This window comes from Gracilinanus agilis, chromosome 2 (assembly GCF_016433145.1).
Source record: "Gracilinanus agilis isolate LMUSP501 chromosome 2, AgileGrace, whole genome shotgun sequence".
Lineage (NCBI taxonomy): Eukaryota > Metazoa > Chordata > Mammalia > Didelphimorphia > Didelphidae > Gracilinanus > Gracilinanus agilis.
This window is the reverse complement of record NC_058131.1, coordinates 634,614,065-634,633,065: the sequence shown is the minus strand read 5'-3', so window position 1 is coordinate 634,633,065 and position 19,001 is coordinate 634,614,065.

The following is a 19,001-nucleotide window of genomic DNA, read 5'->3' as shown; positions in this document are numbered from 1 at the left end:
GAGGGAAATGGGCCCAGGACAGAATTAGACACAGTTTGACAATCTACAGTGGCTTGTCTGAATCAAGAAACAGGGTAAGCGTGGACAAGAGGACAGTTGGCACCAGGGAGGGCATAGTCTATGGTGATTGTGAGGAATTTTCATGGAGTGTCCTCAGGGGAGGAGAGATGTTCTGAAAGGTGGTTGAATCGAGGTGCCATATTCTCAGAACACAGGGCAAAACATCTGACCAGCTTGGTAATTTAAATTGACAAACTGTGAAAGATTATGATGCCAGCTGAAGCCAACAGGAGTGAGTGACTTGTCCAGTCACACAGGTAGGAAGTGTTAGAGACCAGATTTAAGCTCACATAGATGAGTTTTCCTGACTCCAGACTCTATCCACTGCACCACCTAACTGACCCTAATCTAGACAAGACCTTTGAATATGTTGAGTTGCCATATGTGATCCATGAAAGTCCTAGCCTCCTTCCCAGTGTGTGATAGATGGATAAGAGGTTCAAAGGAAAGGTTAGCTAGATTATTTTTCCCCAAGTTCCCCAGGATGTGTCCCTTTTTACCTCTCAAGTCATTTTCTTTGCCTTTCCTCAATCCCCACATGCTCATCTTCTAGCCATGGAGAACTAAGAAGCAGGTGGATCTGCTTAATGCCTGATCTCTTTTTATCACCAGTTCCAGAGCTAACAAACATGTTCCATTGGCAATCATCTTCAAGGAATCAGAGAAAACGCCTGCTTTACTGGAATACAAAGTTTCATAACATCTATAAAACACTGGCTCTGTTTAGTCCCGGGATATTGAATGGAAGTGAGGAACTTCAGCTGTGAAACTGGGAGTGATTAAACTTATCAACGAATTGGCATGACCATGGTGATACCAATCCCTCCTCTTGTTTTAAGAGGCTGTAAAGGAAGTCAAAGTATTTCAGGGTGAATCACACAGAAACAAAGTCTTGAGTTTCTGTGATCTATCTATGGCCCTTAATACATCCATGCAATCTGGAAAGTCTTCAACACAAGTGATAGCTTCATTTTGGGAAAACTAGCCATTAGCTACGAAGAAAATTTAGGTCAATGATCAAGTCAGATGATGTTTTTTTGAAATAGCCAGATGATGATGCAAAGTAAAATGCTGGTACAAAGTAAACCTCTGATCCATAATGTTCTAAAGAGATAGTCTGGGGCAGTGGATGGAATTAGAGTGATGGAATTAGAGGACTGGTGGGGGAAGCCTCTAGTTCAAATCATGCCCAGGGGAAGCATGGGATGACTTGGATGAGCAAATGCAAAGAGAAGTAAACAAAACCAGGAGAATGATTTACAAGCTGACCACAGTAATACAAACAAAAAGGAACCCACAGGAAACAAAGGGCTGTTTAATTGCAATGACCAATCATGACCCCAGAGAGGAGATGAGGAAATGGGCTCTCTCCTTGTATTGAAAAGATAAAGGGCTATGGATGGAGAACATTTCATATACTGCTACAAATTATATTTTTTTTCAATAGCTTCCTTGGTAGTGAGTATAGGGACAGAGTTTGAACTATTTCTCCAGAGCCAGTTGTTGAATTTTCAGTGGGAACATTTACACCTCAGAAATCAGCAAAGGCTACAAAACAGAGCTTTATTTAGTATTTTGTTGACTATCTAGACTTAAAAAGTAATGAATAAAATGTTAATAATGCAGATTGAATTTAAAAGTGTTTCCTTCCAATCTCTCCACCATCTATCCAAAGCTAATTGTTAAGCATTTACTGGGGCATCTCAGTGGCTAGAGAAGGGAGGTCCTTTGTTCAAATCTGGTCTCAGATGCTTCCTAGCCATGTGACCTTTAGCAAGTCATTTAACTCCAATTGCCTACCTCTTACAACTCTTCTGTCTTGGAACCAATGCACATTATTGATACTAAGATGGAATGTGAGGGTTAAAAAAAATTTACCAACACATGAGGATTACCCCATGAACATGGTGTTAAAGAGCCTGAGGGTGCATCCTGAGCCTTCCTAGTCATTCTGGCTTTTGTCTTGCCACTGGACTTTGAGGACTTTTGAAGAGTGAAACAGATGACTTCAGTCTCTGCCTTATATAAATCTAATTTATGCATAAATTAAGTCATCACACTGTGATATTGTAGGTCCTCTTTGAAAATGAACAACTATCTCTTTCCTTATTTTTAATTAATTAATTGATTGATTTAGAATATTTTTCCATGATTACAAGATTCATGTTCTTTCCTCCCCTTCCTACCTCTGCCCTCCCATAGCCAATGAGCAATTCCACTGGGTTTTACATGTATCATTGACAAACAACTATATCTTAACCCAATACAGTCTATTATCATTGACTATCCACTGTACTTGGTATCATAAAATCAGTTTGTGTCTTGGAAATAATTTATTAGATGTATGATACTGGGCAAGATATTGAATATCCTTAAGCCTCTGGTTGGTGAAAAATGGGAATAAGTGATAAAGGTTGCATTTCCCAGATGTTTTCTCCTTCTGGAAGAGAAGAGAGGGTAGGCAAAAAAAGGAAAGTATTCAGTAAAATTATCCATATTCCTACTATCACTAAATTGGATATAATCCTTATTCTCTTGGACTTTTGCCAAGTCGTGGTCATACTGATCATCCATTCCCACAGGCTCACAGAAATAATAGAATAGTGGAATGTGCCAGAGCCTCTCCCCACAGGGAGACATAGGAAGGAATAGGAGACTGAATTCAAGTCAATAAATTTTTATTAAGTGTTTCTTATAGGGGTATTTAGGTGATTCTGTGGATTGAGAGCCAGGACTAGAAACTAGAGATCCTGGGTTCAAATTTGATCTCAGATCCTTCCTAGGTGTGTGACCCTGTCATTTAATTCCCATTCCCTAGCCCTTTCCATTCTTCTGCCTTGGAACCAATCTATAATATATAATATTGATTCCAAGATGGAAGGTAAGGGTTTAAGAGAGAGAGAGAGAGAGAGAGAGAGAGAGAGAGAGAGAGAGAGAGAGAGAGAGAGATCATAAGAATTAGAAAAAGTCTCTATCCCATCATCTTTTTGCTCATATGACTCCCTAGTGCCCCATGATCTCTTTAAATCACTGGGACTGGCTAACTCACTGCTCTGGTCAGTGTTGTAGCCTCCTTTTCTAATGTATGTGGGCTGATGGCTGACTTTTCGTGCAGGTCTGGGTACAAAAAGTCACTATCATTGGACTTATTGATCATTATTCTGGTGCCATATTTCTATAATTTCAGGTGTTTTGGCAGAATTTTTCTCCAAATCAGTTATGTATTTATCAATCACATAGGGATATTATCCCCTTTTTTAAAAATTAAAGACAATAAAATTTGATAGTTTAATTGCTGAAAATTTCAAATGACTATTATTATCCTTTAGTTATTTCATTTTTTCTANGAGAGAGAGAGAGAGAGAGAGAGAGAGAGAGAGAGAGAGAGATTAGATACAGGTGTGTCTGTTGTTAAAAAGAATGTCCAAAATGACTCTTCTTTCGTATAATCTTGTTTTAAGATCCCAAGATAAATTCCTCAAAACAGTTCTTCCTTAGTATATAGATGGAACTCTTGCAGTAGCTTAATTTCAACTTGTAAACAGACACGTTCTAAATAGTAAGATCTCAACTGTGCCATTCTTAACAAAAGAGAAGCATGATGGAACAGATGGAACACCAGTTTGGGAATCAAAAGGCCTGGGTTCCAGTTCTGGTACTACCACCAATTAGCTACTGATCTGTTGGTAAGCCACTAGGTTTCTTTGTGTCTCAGGTTCCATATCTGTACAACGAAATGATTGGACTAGAATAATTTCAGTTTTTATTGCTCAGTAGCACAATAGAGCACTAGGCTTAGAATCAGAAAGACATCTTCACGAGGTCAGATTCACCCTCAGACACTTACTATTTATGTGACCTTGCACAAATCACATAATCTCACTTGCCTAAATTTCTTTATCTGTAAAAATGAGCTGGAGAGGAAAAAGCAGGCCACTCCTGTATCCTTGCCAAGTAAACCCTACCTGGGCTCACAAGGAGCCTGACAGGACTGAATAGACAATAGCAATAACAACAAATGTTTGTTGTGTGCTTACTTGGATAATTCTTAGGGATTTTCAAGTTTTAAAAATGTATGATGTTAGCAAAATTGATTATCTTAAAGTGTTATCCTTTTTCTTAATTGTGCAATTTCTTTACTTTTTATTTCTTATGAATCAAAATTATCTTCCTTTTGTGGCTAATAATACAAGGCCTCAAAAGAGTAGAAAATTTGTGGAACTCAAAGTTGAAAGGTCCACTTTTATGTTTTGGTTCTAGTGCTAGCTGGATAAACTTGGGTCAGAGTTTTTTTGTTGTTTTTACATTTAAGGTTGGACAAGATACTTTCTAAAGTCCTTTCTTCTCTGAAATGAAATTATTTAAAAAGAATAGTTTTGCAGTGCCCTTGTGCTAGTCCTTTTTCAAAGGACTCTCTCCCTTAAGCTTATAAGAGAAGGTCAACAGATGTTTCCTTTTTAAATTACTTACATCATCTCTTTTCTGTCCTCCATTCCTTTTACTCTAACATTTCTCATTGCATGCCAGTTGTCTCTCTAGTGATGCTTTGTCTCTTTTGTGATGCTTAACCACTTTAAATCTGGTTTTGAATTCTCTGATTGCAGGTCTAAACATCTGCATTTTCAAAACAAAGTTATTTCAGTCTGTGTGTGGCCTTGGGGTTTGAATGGTACCCTATCATCCACAAACAACATCTGTAAACTTGCCACTTTGAATGGATGTGTTCTTGGTTGATTTGCCACACTTGAATAGTGCACAATACTTATATGGGACATTCCTGTCCAGTCCTGTCTCCTCACGTAAAAATGCTGCTCCCCTATCCCGAGATTTTTATCTGGGTCAGTGCTCAAAGAACATCTGTATGTATGTCTGTGTGTGTGTATATGTAAATATGGGTTCATATGTGTTTTGGTGTAATGGGGAAAAGAACCCCAGATAGATGGGACAAAATCCGAGTCCTTCTGTCCCAAATTAGAACATACTCAGTTCAATTCAACAGCATTTATTGAGTCTGTACTGTGTGCAAAGTTCTGTGCTAGGTACTGTGGATAGGAAGACAAAAGTTCCTACTTTTAAGGACTTTGCATTCTATTGACAGCAAAGGTAAGATAATTTGAGAATGAACAAGAGATCAATAAGTAGTAGGGGAGAGTGACAAGAAAGCCAATGACCCTGGCCAGTCAGAGATACTCCCTCTGACGTTTCCTAGATGGTAGATTTTTAGAATTCTATTCAGGGGTGGCAGGAGAGTGCTTTTGAACTTCTTAAAGTGATATAAGGGATTTCAGTCTTTAAAAGTAAATGATAGGGGGCACCTATGTGGCTCAGTAAGTTAAGAGCTAGGCCTAGAAATGGGAGTTCATATTTTCAAATCTGGCCTCAGATGTTTCCTAGCTGTATGACCCTGGGCAAGTCACTTAAAACCAATTGCATAACCTTTACCCCTTTTCTGCCTTGGAACCAATATAGAATATTGATTCTAAGATAGAAGGTCAAAGTTTACTTTTTTAAAGGAATGATAAAAAATAGTAGACAATCTCATTTTCTATCCCTGCTCTATTTCCAGACAATTCAAGTCTTGATTGATTACATTGGAATCAAAGATGGCACCTCAGCTCAATTTGGAAGAAAACTAAGGATTCCAAGAGGCAGAGGTGAGAAAGGAATGAATTCTGGGCAGGGAAATAGTGCTAAGGCAAGGAGAAAGGAGGATCTTGCGTGCCAAACAGTAAGTAGGCAAATTTTGTTAGATCATAGTGTATAAAGAAAGGATAGATATAATAGGACTGAAAAGGTAGGAAGAGGCTAAGCTATCAAGAGGCTGAAATACAAAATAGGGGGAATACATATTTGATCCCACGGGTAACAGAGGGTCACTAGAATTAACTGAGTAGAGGCAGCAGGCAATAGGTAATGTGAGCAAACTGGTACTTTAGGAAAATCCCTTTGATGACTCAATGGAAAAAGGACTATGACAGGGAAGGTCTTGAGTGAGGGAGACCAAATAGGAGGCTAATACTATAGTTGAAAAGAGAGATGATGAAGACCTGAACATGGGTGGTGACTGTAATTGGAGAGGAGGAGAAATATACACACATACAAACATATTCATACACTCATATATATGTATAAATACATATATATATAGTTGAATATAATAGACATATATGTGTAATGTGTGCATATATACATATATTCAATATATGAATATGCATCTGTGTGTGAGAGAAATTTGGGGAAAGGAAAAATGAGGCTTGGCAATTGATTGGATGTAAAATCATTGAGAACAAGGAGTTGAACAATAATGGTGAGATTGTGAACCAATATGATTCAGAGGATATTATTATTCTCAATAATAAGAAGTTCCGGAGGAGGGATTTTTTTTGAGGGGGCAACAAATTCTCTTTTCAATATATTGAGTTTGAAATGAAATGCCTATGGGGAATACAGTTTGAAATGTCTAGTCCACAGTAGATGACATGAGACTAGAGCTCATGGAGAAAAGACTAGAGATTTGAGGATCATCTCCATTAACATGGTAGTTATAGCCATGGAAACTAATATGTTTATGAAAGGATGAAGTATAGAGGGGAAAACAAATAAGAGAGTCTAAGACAGAGTTTTGGAGTACAAGCAGAGTTATCCAGCATGATGTGAATAATAAATTGGCAAAGAAAACTGAGAGGTGGTTGACAATGTTCTCCAAATCCATTCTCTAGAGATAGAAGAGATCTTAGTTATCATCTATTCCAGTGATGGCAAACCTTTTAGAGATGGAGTGATGGGCCCCACCCCTATCCCAACCTTCTGCTCAAGTTCCTTGCCTTCCACTTAGAGCCCCACCCCCTGACCTCTCCCACCTTGGCCCTCTGTCCTCCCACTTACCTGCCCTATCCAGGTGAAATCTCTATCTCTATCCTAATGAATCCCTTAAAAGAAAACCCACCAATCTGAGAATTGGTCTGGACATTCTAAAAAAGTCATTTGGAACTATTCCCAAAAAGCTATTAAACTATGCATAAATACCATCATGAGGTCTATACCTCTAAAGAGATCAAAGAAAGAGGAAAAGACCCTAAATATACACAAATATTTATAGCAGCTTTTCTCATGGTAGAGAAGGATATTGATCTGGGATTTCAACCTGACAAAAATTGAGGGAGTGCCCATCAATTGGGGGAATGGCTGAACAATTATGGTATATGAATATAATGGGATACTTTTCTGCTGTAAGAAATGATGAAGGGAGTAGTTTCAGAGAAACCTGGGAAGATTTGATGAAAGGTAAAGTGAGCAAAGCCAGGAAAAAATTTTATACCACAAAAGCAATATTGCTAAGACAAACAACTTTTAAAGGTTTGGAAACCGATATATACAATGACCAATCAAAATTCCAAGAGTTTCCCAATGAAATTTGTTACTCATGTCTGGATAAGGATGATGGACTCAAAGTGCAAAATGAAGCATATTAGAGGGAAATCCCAATAAAGAAAATCCCTTCTACTGATACAGGTCAGCCCTTTAAATGCAACTTATAGCCTGAGGGAATTGTTCAAGACATTGTAACTTAAGTGATTTTTCCAGAATTAACCCAGAAAGCACTTGTCAGAAACAATATTGAACCCAGGTCTTCCAAATTTCAAGGCTAGGTCTGTCCAATATGCCATGCTAAAATACCTCATAACACAAATAATATAAGATTCCACTTGGATTCAAAAATACAACATGGAACACTACAGTCTTATAAGAACTAAATTTTAGAATCATGGGCAATGAAGAGTCACATGGCAGATGGATATGAACATGATGCAAAACATTGTAAACAAGGACTTTTACCAAAGCAAAGCAGGACATGTCATTAAAGGAATAGATGATCCAAAAAAGATGAACGGGGGATGTGGTGAGAATGAACAGTGACTTACGGAGAATTGGGGTGCTTTCCTGGTCCCTTAATGATTTCAGATGGATTTGAAGAAGGTCTCAACCATGTTGAAAGATCCCTTGAGGTGAACTCATAAGAGAAAATGGACAAGAGTTGTGTTGACATATGTCACAGTCATGAATGGATTATGATTAAAATGATTGCAGGGAATACCCCCATTGAGGGGAGCATATATACACTGAAATGTGATTCCATAAGACCACTGGAGTTAGATTCATAAAATTTAGGTCTGTGACTTAGCTCCATAAAATGCTAACTGCATGGGCCTTAGTGAAGCTAATTGATCTCACTAAGCCTTGGTTTTCACATCTGTAAAATTACAGTGATAAAAACAATTGAACAATCTTAGTGATGCTCAAGGAAAAATGTATGCACTTTTTGCTTTAGAGCATTATATAAATGCAAACTCTTTTTATTGTCATAGTTATTCAATTGGTATTTGCTGAATAAGTAAATTTTTCAATTTTTTTATTCGAAATTGTTTTGTAGGTTCTCTTGGAAATCAGATGTATAGTAACTTCATCTAGAAGCTACATCATTGACCATGAAATGACACTTTTCATTAGACAGTGGCTTTCTTTCTAAAGATTTCAAACATTTTACTTAAAACTTTTCTGACCTTAAGAAGCCCGGTTTTTAAAAAGCTTATGATTAATAGTTCACAAAACAATTTTCCCAATTATTGTCCAAGTCAACTGACTATGCAAATGGTTCCTTTTCACAGACTTAGGAAGGAAGGACTGTGAGAACATTGATCCAAAGTTTCCTGCCTCTATTGGACATACTTATACAAAGATCTCTCGTTCTTTTTTCTTCTTACCTGGGTAACAGTTTGATAACTCATATGGTATAAACCAAAACAAAGCAAACAAAAAATCTTTAACAAAGCAAAAATTCTGAGCCATTGTTTATCCTGTGGGGGGAGGAGGCTGGGAAACACAACTTCATTTTTTGTCTTAGCAACCCATGATGTAGGTGTACGTTGCTATGCAGACTTTTGAAAGCGGTTATGGTTCCAGAACCACAGGGGCATCCCATTGAAATAGCGCTGTTTATACAGCCATAATACATTCATTTGAATAGCCTATTCCTGTAATGCCCAAGAATCAGACAATAACCACAGTAGTCATTTTGGGCAACATAACATTCTTTGTCTCAAGAAACCACTGTGTTCCTAGTTAGTTTGTTTGCAGTACATATCTGCTGAAACATGCCTGGTGTACTGTATGGAAACATTTCCTTAAAGGAAGATAATTACACCCAAAGAGAAAAGGAAAGTAGAAAATAACATGTAATCTATAAAATAGTTGCTAAGAAAAAATATATTCCTGTTTGGCCCAAATAACAGGATCCTTTTCTTTGCCAGAATAAAGTCAAGCTTAGTTTTTTTCAATGCTTTGGAAACCTCAAAGTTTTGCCTTGAGGAACTGGCTTTTTTCCCCCCTGCAAGAGAATTTTGAAAATCTTAACTTTGATCCCCAGTGTTTGATCCACTGAGAAGTCACACTGGCACTAGCTCAGGGCTCCCCAGGATACCATTAACCTGCTACTGTAGCAGGGTGAGAGTCACTGCTGGGAAACAGAGATGTCTTCCTAATAAGAAGGGGGCATGGAGTATGGGCCTGAATGCAATGAAGTGGGGAGCTCAAACTTAGGAGAATATCTGGAGGGCATGAGGACAATATACTCAGAAAGAACTGGCCTTTCATTCATGTGCAAACACAAGCTTTGCACATATTTAATGATGGCTTCAGAAGTTACTGGAGCCCCAAATCCTTAGTACCTGCTTTCCTATCTTGTAGGGATGAACCCTTCTGCATATAGTTAGTTGGTCTAGTGTTCCCATCACAATCTATAATGCCAAGTCCATGCCTGAAACCTTTCCAGTTTGGTAGCTTATAGACCACCCTTCCTCTCCACCCCCCCGCTGGCCCCCACCAATGCATGCAGCACAATGAGGCACCCAAGTAGTACTTTAGTAGAAGCTATTATGATATATGTAGCGGTGTGCAGCATGGTCTTGGTCAACAATCAGCCATACTAGGCTGGCCCACTGACCCAAATGGATTACAGAGGTTTGAACTCATGATAATAAATAGTGTCCAACTTATAAATGCCACGTGCTCTCAAGGTTAACTTGTTAATTTGGTCACTAGGAATTCAGGACACATTTCTGCATAAAAATTTTATTCTTTGATGGTTAGATTCCCACTTGAACCCAATGAGTTCTTACCTAACAACAAGATGGGACAACTTCAACTTTACCTAATTACTATTTCTTCTTTGGGAAAATACATACATTTCATGATAGGTAGTTTGCTGCTTTGCAAGGTATTTTGGGAATTTCTTAATGGCTTAAAACTTTTTCCTAATAATAAACCAAATTCTTTCTTCCCTTAATTTTCATCCTCTAGTTTCCATTTCTTACCGACAAAACAAGACATTAAATCTTATCCCTTTTCCACACAAGAACTCACAAATCTTAAAATAATGATAACTTCCATCAATGAATAAGCCAATGAGCATTTATTAAAAACTTACTGGGGGGGGGAGGGCGCAGCTAGGTAGCTTAGTGGATTGAGAGCCAGGCCTAGAGACGGGAGGTCCTAGGTTCAAGTCTGGCCTCAGACACTTCCCAGTTGTGTGACCCTGGGCAAGTCACTTGACCCCCATTGCCTACCTTTACCACTCTTCTGCCTTGGAGCCAATAAACAGTATTGCTTCTAAGATGGAAGGTAAGGGTTTAAAAAAAAAAACAAATAAAAAACTTACTAATGTGTTAGACTATATGAAACATTTCAGGGATATAAAAGCACAAAATGAAACCGTTCCTGACCCCAAGGACCTTGTATTCTAGCTATTCTCCTGGCTTAACATGGTCAGATACATTACCCTATTTCTCCATATAAGGTGATTTCCAGATCCCTCTGCAAGTGAATCATTCTTCTTTTGATGCAGTCCATTTTGCCAATCTCCTTCTAGTCATGGAGCAGCTGTCATTAAATACTATGCCTAGTGCTTTAAATATATTTCTGAAGTGGTTCTATCAAATTCCTTCATTGTGGGCAGCATATAAAACCTTAAATTGTACTGGCTTGGGGATCAGTGCCATTACAATGTTAATTTATATTGCACTTGTGATTAATTAACCCTTCATCATGACCAAGATAATGTAACATTTCACCATAATATATATATATATATATATACACACACACATATACATATATGCACATTATGTATATGCACATACATGTAATCTATCTCTACCTATCTGTATGAATTTGTAGTTCAATATAGCTGCCCAGAATGGGCCACTCATTCACTTCTCACCTGTCCAATCCATGGATTTGGCTCCCATTGCTATGGTAATGGCACAGCCACATACATGTGGATGGGATTACACATCTGGATAGCGTGAAGCCATTGGAGATGAGCTGGAACAAAGAGAACAGAGCCTTTGGGATGTTAGAATCATGTCCCAGGATATTCACATGATGATTTCAAAGGAATCCTGTAGGCCTTTGTCCAGCAGCAGCTTTTTAATTCTTGTTGGACTGGGATAAAAGGACCAATTTAAAGCCACTATCTCTGATTTCCTCGGGGCCTTTCTGCAACTTCCAGGATTTTTTGCCAAAGATCCTTTCAGCATCTGATTACATATCAGGGACAGTTGTACAGCTCTCTCTTCTCCCACTTTGGAATCCAATTAAATTCTGCAGACTCCCTTTCTTTTCCTATCATATCTCCTTTCTTGTATGCCCCATGGTCAGTAGCATCGCATGACCTTCCAAACTCCTGCTTTTTTTTTTTTTCTCTTCTCCTTATCTTGCGTACTATTCCTTTCTTCTCAGGCTATTTCCTTCTGGCCTTCCTCCATATTTCTGTGTTACTCAATCCCCCATACCTTCTCCTCATCCTGGCATCTTCTTATGGCCCTGAGGACCCCTGCCTGAACCAAAACAAATCCCAGAGTCTCATTTTGGAGAAGTCTGGTCCTGTTTCCTAACTAGAGAGGATTAACACTAAGGCACATTCCAGAATAAATGTGTCTGTATCTAAGATGATTTTTCATTAATAGACTCATAGGATCATGGAATAAAAAGGATATTAGGATAGTAATAATAGCTAAAATTTATTAAGGTTTTAAGGTATTCAAAATGCTTTAAATACACCTCATTTGATTCTCAGAACAAAACCGGGAGGTAGATGCTATTGTTATATCGTTTTACAGATAAGGAAACAGAAGTAAGTGAGGACCAGGGTCATACAGCTATCAAGTATTTGAGACAGCATTTGAACTCAGGTCTTAGAGTTTTTACTTTCTTCTCTTTAAATCTGAAGAAGCTGAGACTGAGAGAGGCAAAATTACTTTTTCCAAGGTCGTTCAGCTAATAAGAGTATTGGAATTAAAACTGAGGTCTTACTGTTTCTAAATACAGACATCTCTGCTACATTGATAACTGATGCTCGGTTGTTGTTGTTTGGGGTTGGGGGGTGCTTATCTTAAAAAAAGAAGAGAAAACATTAATCCATCCATTTGTGTGAGTCATATTTCATAATTCACAGCTGAATAAACTGTTCTAGGTCTAGGAAAACTGGTTCTTAAAAGTATGTGTGCCATGCTCACAAGGGGCAATAAAGAAAGCTCAGGATGCTTCTTTTCCCACAGTTGTAACAGCTCTGGCAGGATGTATCTAATCAGCAGTGGATTTATATTAAGTAGCACTCAGCATGTAATAGGTTGCATTTATATATCCTTTTCTTTTTTAGAAATCCTGGCCAGCTCAGTAACATAATGTTAGCACAGTGGAAAAGGCGGCACTACAAAACCAAAGCAAGAAAGGAACCTGAGCATTTGTCAGCATAAGAAATATACTTCATCACCACTTCCTAATTAGAAAATGGGTGCAGCCAGCACTCAGTGAAAGAAGCAATGTAAATAATGCTGGATCATTAAGTATTAGCTCTGATGTGTGAAGGAAGCTCAAGGAGAAGTTAGGTGGGAACTACATAATAGTAGAAAGAGTATGATTATGGTGGCAAAGGGTTGGTTTTGTTTTCCCTTAGGGCATTTTCACCAGCATTTTCTAATAGATGATTTCTTTTTTTTTTTTTTAACCCTTGCCTTCTGTCTTAGAATCAATACACATAATTGGTTCCAAGATAGAAGTGCAGTTAGGGCTAAACAATTGGAGTTGTGTTTTTCCCAGGATCACAGAGTTAGGAAGAGTTGTATAAGATTTGAACCCAGGACTTCCTATTTTTAGGGCTACTTTTCAATTCATTGAGAGCTGCCTCCAAGACGATTTCTTTTTTTTTTTTTTAAACCCTTACCTTGTGTCTTAGAATCAATACTGTGTACTGGTTCCAAGGCAGAAGAGTGGTACAGGCCAGGTAATGGGGGCTAAGTGACTTGCCCAGGGTCACACAGCTGAAAAGTGTCTGAGGTGAGATTTGAACCTAGGACCTCCCTTCTCTAGGCTTAGCTCTCAATCCCCTGAGCCGCCCAGCTGCCCCCTACAGATGATACCTTAATATCTGTTGGGATCCCTCGCTTTAAAGGAGAAAAGTAGGAAGGGCATATCTTAGGACACTGTGGCCCTGTTAACAGGTTATTTTTGATTCTGGCATTTAAATGCCAATGAAAAACTGAACTGTGATGAACCAAAAATGAGATTTTCAACTATGCTGTTTGCCTCAGCCAACATTCCCAAAGACTTTCACTGTTATAGCTTTAAGTCTGTGTCAGAGCAACACTAACCCACAAATTCATTCCTTATCAAAGATTCATGGCAGCCTCAGTTATTTTGGGATATATTCAATAATGCAGGTTGCTTACTTTAATACACACACACACACACACACACAATTTCCTCACAGAATAAAAGTGATATTGTAGAGATGATGCATTCTGCCTCAAATTAGAGCTAGGATACTGGTACCCTCTCTACTACTTTATTGAATTCTCTATGTTAAAATGCCCTTCAATGCCCTGATCCATCACTATTTCTTCATTAATCTTTCCCAGATGCAACAAGTTAAAAACCATCTCTCCTACTAATGAACTCCCACACAATCTTTCGTGCTTTTCTTATGAACATGAATTTTCTCAATTGTTTGTGTACCATATCTTATCTCCCTTACTAAATTGCCAATTTCTTGAGAACAACGACAATCTGTTGTTTCTCTACAAGTCCTTTAAGATCCAGAAAAGAGGGTCCTAATTAATTAATAATAATAGATGACATTCATATCAAGCTTTATGGTTGGTAAAGCATCTTACAAATATTGTCTTATCCTCACAACAGCTGTAGGAGGCTTGTCCTATTATTGCCCACAAATGAAGAAACAGAAACAGACGAAGGTGAAGTGTTTTGCTCAGAGTCACAAAACTAATGAGTTTTCAGGCTGGATATGAACTCTTCTTATTATCCAAGCCTGGCACTCACATACTCTAGGAAATACTTATCTATTTCACTAAGCGTAGTAGGTTCTTGTGAAATGGATGAAGGAAAGGAGGAACAAAAGCATGAATACTGATAAAGGTTATTTTAATCTCTTGCCTTTTGTAGGTATTTTCCCTAGAAAATTCCCTAAGAAATAATTGGGTCTTCTAGGAGCACAGGCAAGATGGCAGAGGACAGAAAGTACTCAGTTGCGCTCTCCCTCCAAACAACTTTAAAATAACACTTTAAATTGGATTCTGGAGTGGCAGAACCATTGAAAGGTCTATGTAAGACAATCTTTAAGCCCAAGACAACTTGGGATGTCAGAAAGATAGATCTGTGACATGGAGGTGAAACCTAGTCAGAAGTCCATGTTGATGAAATAACAGTGGTAACATAATAAGTAGCAGAAGCTTTAGGATCTCTCAAGCCAGGGGCAGTAGGGGGACCTGATAACTGGCCAAAGATTATAGGAGCCTGTGATAGTAATGGATATAGGACCAGAAAGTGTTTGGAAACTCCTATGCAGGCTTTTGGGTCATAGTTCAAGGGCAAAGAGAAGCACTATTTAGTCAAGAAGGAGTGGAAACCCTGAAGAGCAATATTGTTTTTTATTCCAAGAGAGCAGAGGCTCACAAAAGCAGTGCTGATTGCAAACCCAAGGGATCCAGAGACCTTCCTGGATAAGGACCAGAGTGCGGCCCAGGAAAACAGTGACAGAAGAAAACTAAATTGCTACTATCAAAAATGAAATGAGTAAAGATCAAATTATAAGAATTATTAGGAATGATTTTACTGAATTGTACACCAGTAAAACTGATGATCTATGTGGATTGTGTAAATATTTTTAAAATATAAATTGCCAGATTAACAGAAGAGAAATCAAATACTTAAATACATGGATCTTAGAAAATGAAATCGCACAAACCAGAAATGAGTTCCCTAATAAATAATCCTGAGAACCATGTATTTAAAAATGAATTCCACCAAACAGAAAAACAGAAAACAGAAAAATTCCAGTATTATTTAAACTATTTGAAAAGATAAGCAAATGAATCCTACCAAAACCCTTTTACTACACAAATATGGTTTTGTTACTTAAAGTAAGGTGGGAAAAAAAGCAAAAATAAAATTATAGCTCAATTTCCCTAATGAATATATACATGCAAAAATTTTAAGTAAAATATTAATAAGGAGATTACAGGAATATATCTCAAAGATTATACACTATGGCTGGGCAAATTTTATTCCAGGGGTACAGGGCTGGTTCAATATTAGGGAAGTAATTAGCTATATTAATAACAAAATCAATAGAAATCATTATATGCATATGCTATGATTATATCAATAGATGCATAAAAATTCTTTGATAAAATGCAACACCCATTCCGATTTTAAAAAGATGCTAGAAAGCCCAGGAAACAAGGAAGCTTTTCTTAAAATGATAAGTAGTATTTATCTAAAACCAAGAGTAAATTTATTACCTGTAATGGGGAAAAACTTTCAACCTTCCCAACATTGTACTAGAATTTCTAGCTTTAGAAATAACAAGGAAAAGTAATTGAAGAAATAAAAATAGGAAATGAGAAAACAAAACTATCACTCTTTGGCTGGTTAAGATGGCAGCTGAGTAAAAAGTAGCTGCTTAACCACTCCTAACCAAAGCATATAGGACTCCTCAAGAAGACATAAAAACAAATCCAGAGGAACAAAGGGACTCCACAACAGGGCGCAGCATTGAAGGTACGTGGAATTGGGGCATTTCCATGCTATAAGGGGGTGAAGTAGCTCTCACTAAAACGCAAGTTGAGCAACCCCCTCCCCTACCCCACACCACCTATAGTGCCAAAGCCAGCTCACAAGAGCTAGAGCAAGCTTGGGGCACTCATTATGTCCTTAGCAGCTACCTGGGGTCACCAGGACCTGTTACTGAGAGCAGCAATACTTAAGACCCCAAGAGGCTAAAGAACACGCACAGACTTTGAACTCAGACCCTGAGTGCAGGCACAAGCACAGGCTCTTGAGTCCACGGAACCTGAGCGCAGGAGCGGACTTGGATCCTGAGCACAGGAGGGGACCTTGAGTGAGGACCCAGTACAGAGGGGTGCACGACTGTGGAAACAGCGCCCTGAAACTATTAAAGGAGCCTCAGACAGAGGAACAAACAAGGGGGCCACCAGGAGGCTTGACCCTGAGAACAACAAAATCTGAGACTTCAAGAGCCTAGAGAGCTCAAACAGACTCTGGGTGTGAGGAAAAACCTGAGAGGTAGCAGGGCTAACAATGGTAAGCCATTCTCAAGAACCCCAAAAGAGAAAGATCATCAAGAAGAAATCTGTAACACTGGACAACTTTTACACAGAGAAAGTCCAGACAGCAGAATAAACAGAAGAGGAGAACAAACAAGTAATCACATCCAAACCTTCCCAAAATAATGAAAACTGGTCACAAGCTATTGAAGTGTTCAAATCTGAGATGATGAGAAAGATGAAAGAGATCTGGTAAGAAAATAACAGTTCAAAAGGCAGAATTTCACAATTGGAAAGTGAGGCAAGTCAACTGAAGACCAAAAATGACCAGATTGAAAAGGAAAACCAAAAGATTATAACCGAAAACCAGTCCCTAAAGGCTAGAACGGAGCAATTAGAAGCTAATGATCTCTCAAGACAGCAAGAACAAATAAAACAAAGTCAAAAGACTGATAAAATAGAAGGAAACATGAAATATCTCAATGAGAAATTGACAGATCAAGAAAAAAGGGCTAGAAGAGACAATTTGAGAATCATTGATCTTCCTGAAAAAGCAGAAATTAAAAGAAATTTGGACTCCATACCAAAGGAAATTATTCAGCAAAATTGCCCTGAAGTTCTACAACAAGAGGGCAATATAGAAATTGAAAGGATCCACAGATCACCCTCTACACTAGACCCAGAAAAGAAAACACCCAGTAATATAATAGCCAAATTCAAGAGCTTCCAAGTAAAAGAAAAAAAACCTTACAAGAAGCCAGAAAGAGACAATTCAAATATCAAGGAGCACCAATCAGGATCACACAGGATCTGGCAGCCTCTATGCTAAAAGACTACAAGGCTTAGAATATGATATTCAGAAAGGCAAGAGAACTGGGCCATCAACCATGGATCAACTACCCATCAAAACTGACTATATACTTCCAGGGGAAAGTATGGTCATTCAACAAAATTGAAGATATCCAAGTATTTGCACAGAAAGGACTAAATGGAAAGTTTGATATCCAATCACAAAAATCAAGAGAAACATGAAAAGGTAAATAAGAAACAGAGGTGAAAGAAAGAAAACTCATAATTTTTAAATTTGCCTCTTTAAGGGCTTCAATAAGATCAAATTATCTGTATTCCTATGTGGACAAATGCTATGTATAATTCTCTGTAGTGAACTCTATTCACTATTATAGTATTCACTATTATAGTAATCAGAAGAATAATTCCTAGGGAGAGGGTGGAATACTAAATGGTCTAAGATGATATGGGGGTGGGAAAGAGGGGGATGAATAGTAGGGGACATCAAGAGAAACTTAAATGAATAAGAAAAATATGATATTCTCTTACACACAAAGAGGGCATGGGAAGGGGAGGGGACAAATACTATTATAAGAAGGAGAGGAAGAGAACATTAAGAGGTAATATTTAAACCTTACTCTCAGTGTAATTAACCCTGAGAGGGAAGAGTAGCTATATTATCCATTGGAATATAAAACTCTATCTAACCCTACTGAGAAAATCAGAAGGGATAAACCAAGGGGAGCAGGGGAGTGGGGAGGTCAAAAAAGGGAGGGGAGAAAAGAGGGAGGAAATTCATTAGGCCTTTAAAAATAAAAATAGGGGAATAATAAGGGAGGGGGTAGAAAGGGAAGTTAATCAAGGGAGGGGATAAGGGTTACCAGCTTAAAGCAAACAACTGGTTTAAAAGGAAATAGTGTAAGAAGAAGGGGTAGAACTAGGGGAGGATACAAAAATGTCAGTGAATGCACAACTGATAATTATAACTCTGAATGTAAATGTGATGAACTCACTCATAAAACGGAAGTAAATAGCAGAGTGGATTAGAAACCAAAATCCTACCATATGTTGTCTACAAGAAACACATATGAGATGGGTGGACATACACAAGTTTAAGGTTAAGGGCTTAAGCAAAATCTTTTGGGCATCAAGTGATAAAAAGAAGGCAGGAGTGGCTATTATGATTTCTGACAAAGCCAAAGTAAAAATAGATATGATTAAAAAAGACAGGGAAGGACATTACATCCTGATTAAAGGCACTATAAACAATGAGGAAATAACATTGCTCAATATGTATGTACCAAGTAGCATAGCATCCAAATTCATCAAGGAGAAACTGGCTGAACTCAAGAAGGAAATAAATAGTAAAACCATACTAGTGGGAGATCTAAAAATTCCTCTTTCAGATCTAGATAAATCAAACCAAAAAATAAATAAGAAAGAGGTAAGAGAGGTGAATGAAGTCCTAGAAAAATTAGATTTAATTGATATGTGGAGAAAAATAAATAGGGA